Source organism: Phyllopteryx taeniolatus, chromosome 15, assembly GCF_024500385.1.
Source record: "Phyllopteryx taeniolatus isolate TA_2022b chromosome 15, UOR_Ptae_1.2, whole genome shotgun sequence".
Classification (NCBI taxonomy): Eukaryota; Metazoa; Chordata; class Actinopteri; order Syngnathiformes; family Syngnathidae; genus Phyllopteryx; species Phyllopteryx taeniolatus.
In genome coordinates, this window is record NC_084516.1 from 9,345,166 (window position 1) to 9,350,456 (window position 5,291).

At 38.8% G+C, this 5,291-nt stretch overlaps 1 protein-coding gene across 3 annotated transcripts in view; it reads right to left on the bottom strand.

Annotated features, from left to right (window-relative positions):
- Positions 1-3,876, bottom strand: part of si:dkey-247m21.3 (5-hydroxytryptamine receptor 4) — a 37,313-nt gene extending 33,437 nt beyond the window's left edge. For all 3 annotated transcript variants that reach the window (XM_061799658.1, XM_061799660.1, XM_061799659.1), the window contains exon 1: positions 3,539-3,876. The gene's annotated coding sequence lies outside the window, so the exon portion shown is untranslated. The remainder of the gene's footprint in view (positions 1-3,538) is intronic.
- Positions 3,877-5,291: the final 1,415 nt, after the last annotated feature.

Genomic DNA, 5,291 nt, shown 5'->3' on the forward strand with positions numbered 1-5,291 from the left:
AGAGATACAGTAGCGTTAAACTCTTTTTCACCATTTCATTTTTCCTGATTTTTTTGGGTGAGGCTGAAACGAGGCCCAGAGACTCACTTGGACCCCTGCATGAGTCACCCCCTCCCCCACTATATAAGAACCGAGCGACTGCATTCGGATCAGTGGTTATCTGGCACAAGTGCGTCGTGGGGTTAGTTAGCTAAACAGTTAACTTACAATTCCATTGTAACATGCTGCCAAGTTTGTCCTGAGATTGTAGTCATATCTCTGTTGGGCCAATTATACATTATTCATGCACTCACTGTAGTAGTTTCGCCACTCTGCACGACTTGCCTATCTGTTGTTGACCAATACTGGCCACTCATGTACTTGAGAAGTACCTGCACCATTTGCACAATTGACATTGTTCCAGATTATCACACTACTAGTCATTTGAAACTGCTTAATTTCTTGAAGTCTCTGTGCCATCTGCAAAATGGTCACTGCACCTGGCCATTGTTCTATTAGTCATTTCAAACTGCTCTAAATTGCTAGAGGACTTTGCATTATTTGCACAATTGTCCAAAAATTAAATAAAAAATGTATGGGCATTACCACATTACAGGTTACCTCTTATTGCTCAGTGAGTTTTTATGTTTTTATGTCTCAAAAGTATTCACTGTCAATTGACTGTCGTCGTACTACAGCGGCTCCAACTACCGGAGAAAAATTATTTGTGTGTTTTTGAAATACTTGGCAAAGTGCGCGCATGTCACGCAGAGAAAGACAGAAGAATGAAGAGGAAAAAAATAAGTCAGACCTGACAGCCAACCTGTGGAGTGAGACTTGCCGCTGCCATGGTCGCTTTAGAGCGCCTCGTTGTGGCTGCGTGGAAAAGCCCCGCCACACATTCAAGAACAGAGACTTTTTTTTCACAGTTTTGAAGCCTCATTATTTATACTTAAACAGGCAGAATTGGTAACAACACTCTTCTCTGTGGTGTGTCAAATTTAGAAGACATTTACTTTTTCACTTTCACAAGAACACATCTAAGGTGCAGGGTTTATTTTTTCAAGTGTGCGATTAATTGAGCACAATACACAATACCGACAGACACCCACCAATGCAAAGCATTATACAAATGCTTGGTTGAAGTCTTTTCTTCCTCCCTGGCTAGTAAGACCAGGTCAGCCATTTACCTCACATTAAACTAAAGTCTATTTAATGCTTAAATGTAGTTGTGGATGGTGACAATGATAATGACTAAACCAGGTCAGAGAGCTGCAGTTGGAACCCAAATTAAAAGAAAGTAGTTCTCTCCCTAGTGCCTACATGACAGGTAGGAGATAAGGGACACTCAACTATTTCTTGTAAATTAATAGTACACATTTACATATATTTTTGTGTGTGCTGATAACATGGACAACATATCACCTAAACGCAAACCCTTATTAATTGTACTGTGTGCTTCAGTGTGATCTGGGTGTTTCATTCTTGAATTGTTTCCTTTTGTTTGATTATAATTTTACATTTAAGTTTGCCCGACATAACAGAATATTATATAGATAGCTAAACTCTGTAATGCCTCATAGGATGTCCATAAGCATCTAAGAACGACATTTTCTAAGGACACGCACGTCATAGCTCATCAATAAGCCATTGGGGGTGTGGTGCCTTGCTTAAGGGCATCTTGTAAATCCTCTTAAAAAAAAAACATTTAAAAAAAAAAAAAAAAAAGTTTAAATGTACATTTTGTTGTAAAATACCTACCACTGGACTTGTCGCCAGCCAATCACAGGGCACATATAGAAAAACAGTAATTCACACTCACATTCATACCTATGGAAAATTCAGTTTCGATTACCCGAAGGAGACATTTGGCGAGGAAGCAGACATTTGGCGAGAGAAATGGGACGATGTCCACCCTGCACTTGCAACCAGCCAATTACATTGAACTTCTCAGCAAATTAAGAACAATTGGCCTGTGCCGAGATTCCAATACGCAACCTCAGAATTTTGAGACGGACACGCTAACCACACTTGCTGTAAAGACATATTTTTGCGCACTATTTTCAGTTCACGAACAGTCGTGGCATAGCCGCGGAAGGCTCAGAACTTTGTGCTTTTTCCTGTGTCGCATAAACATCACTGGCTCTGTGCTTCAGCTATCTTTGTTTTTTTTTGCCTAAAATGGCTGCCACATCCCACAGTGCAACGCAAAAGCTGCGCTGCATTGTGGGAGGCGGTGTCCATTTAGGGCTAACAGTAACCACATTGAACTTAAACATTACTGTACCCGAATACGGCGAAGACACCGCACAGTGCTTTTGCTAGCGAACCCACTCATCATCAGAAATTGTGTTTTCACCTTTTTCTATATTGCACAGCATTTATGTTTGATTACACAATGATCAAAATAAGGTAAACACAATGTTGTTCTGCGACCGGAACGGATAAGTTGCATTTCAACTCATTTCAATGAAAACATGACCTCGGTTTGCAAACCGAAACCGGTTTGACAACATATTTCTGTGCTGAGAGGACATTTAAATGTTACTACCTCGTGCTTCTGGTTATGACATCACCTGTGTCTTTATGGGACCTTTTGCGAGCTTTTGATTATTATTTTACAATCATTTCCGCTTTCCTCCATCCCCCCCAAGCACGCAGAGTGCCAGCATCTTATTTATGGTCGTAAACATTGTTTGTGTTTGCATGATCTCAACAGGTCAAAGCAGACAAAACAAATGTGACAAATATCTCAGTTGATCACTCAAAAAAAACAAAGAGATGCTAGCCCTCACCAGAGATTGTCTGGGTTCACTTTTCCACCCCCTCACACAAAAGTTTCACATCATCCTGTTGTGCACATGGTTACCCATCCAAACATCTGCCGATAGAAGTCCATAACACAAGTAAACCAACATAAGGTCACCTCAAGTTCAAACACGTCATGCGGGGACAACTTTATGAAGGTGTCTCTTATAAAACTGAAAAGCCTTTCCAGTTTTGTTTTTTTATGAAACCTTCTCTGCCATTAATCTCTTCTCATGTGCACCACTGCACTTTGCTCTCTTAAGAGCTATCTACTACCTGCACGACAAATATAGAACGTACGTCTCGTCTGTTTGAAAAGCATCTTTGCCCTACATTTGTGATGTAGAATGGAGACTATAACAATGCCAATAATGCTTAAACAGCGAGTAAATATGATGTAACCAGATATGTCCACACATACAGGGGCTACACCAACAGTCAACAAACAGGGAAAATGTGCTAAAATGGGCCACAAATGTATTTTAAAGGTCATGCATCATTTGTATTTAGAGAAAAAACAGCAATAATATGTACAAGAGTGGAGAGTATAAACATCTACATGAAGAACACCCGTAGAACCATTGCATGGTGACAGACAGACTACACAGGGGTTCAGCGATGAAAGCAGTGCTGTACATTCAAACTTAATAATTCATTTGGAAATGATTGATTTTTCCTTAATCTGAATGTTTCTTGATTTGGATAACTTTTTTCCCTCTTCTTCTTCAAGAATCTCAGGTTAATCACTAACCTGTTTCAGGCACCTCGCCTCCCTTCCTCCGATCCACTTGTGTTGTGATGCTCTCATACTCCAGCTGGGTCCCCCAGAACAAGCAGCCCGGTGAAGGACTGACTCTTGCCAGGAAAAGAGAGAGACAGAAAGACAGAAAAAACAGAGAAAGTAAAAGCAGCAAGGGAGGGAGAGAGAGAGAGAAAAAGGGGTGGGGCGGTTGGACTGAGAGGTGTGACCGATGCTGCCATCCACTGGTCATTTACATTTGCCATAGCTGTACGTGGTCCTCAATGTTTTTTTTAACTTTTATTTTATTTATTTTTTTACACCAACTACTAAAACTACGGAAACGTATTGCTGTCACACCAAAAAAAAAAAAAAAAAAAAAAAAAAAAAAGGTTCACTATCACTTATAACATACGTTTCATGTTATAACATGATATGATTCACGTTATAATGTGATACATTACACGTTATAACATGAATAATTTCATATTATAATGCGAAAAGTTTCACGTTATAAGGTGAAACTTTTCATGTTCTAACATGAATTTATTCGCGTTATAACGTGTAATTTATCACGTTCTAACATGAAACGTATCACATTATAACGTGATAGTGAATCTTTTTTTTTTTTTTGGTGTGGCAGCAATACGCTTCCGTACTAAAACAACAGTAAATTAGCTCTCGAAATACTACCATAGACAAAAATTAAAATACAGTAGCATGGTCGGCCGAAGTGTTGATAAAAAAAACTAAAACAAATTCAAAAGCTTGATTCCTAAAAAGTATCATTAATATTATCGTAAGCCACTGTAAAACTACACAGTTAGAACGTTAATTCTAATTCAACTCGCATCCAAGCACTGCACACACATACTCCTTGCCTTGAGCTCCATTGTAAGCTTAATAAATATACCTTTGCGTTTCATCTGAAATGCTCCTTTTTTCCTTTACGCTTTCATTTTTGAAGTCGCAACTGTATGGAATCAGATTTGTGCCAAAAAGATTCACACAAGACTTTTTAAATCGCAAACGTGCCAATTTTTTTGTTCTTGCGATGACGACTTTTGCGCTTGCGTTGCTTTTTGGGGGGATTCTGTTATCCGCCTGTTTCTGTCTAAAAATGTCAACATTTTAAGAACTCCACTTCTAACTTGAGAAAACACGTTGTAGGTAGGCTATCTGTATGTAATCTCTGCCTGGTGAGCCTAAGGTTTCACAATTTTCAGACCATGGTTATTTTTATTAATGTTCATTATTGTTTTAGTTAAAGTGATTTTGTTGGGCAATATCTTAAGTTGCACATTCTTAGATTTTTGTCCATTTGAAAATTTAAAATGATAAACCAGATGCATCATATGCTACTCAACAGTTACTCAGTACTTGGGTAGTTATTTTATTTTTTTCAGTGAGTACTTAAATAATTATTTGGAGGATTACTTTTTTACGTTTTGACTCATCTCATGCTAAAGTAACAGAATTCTTACTTCTGGTTACTCCAAGACAGAAGTCCTTAGCAAGTGATTCAGAACGTTATGTGCATGAGCAGTGCACTGCTGACCTCTTGTGGCCACAATCCACACACCACGGTCTTCAATGACACTTTTACTGGTTCAAAACTACAATAGTCAGTCCATTTTGCCTCACTTCCTGTTTCACACAAAAGACATTTGGATGGAATAAGGTGCTCTATGCTCCATAAAGCAGGTCCAAAGAAATATTGTGTTGGCTACCCAGGTGCAAGGCAGTTAGACAAAATAAACGCTAA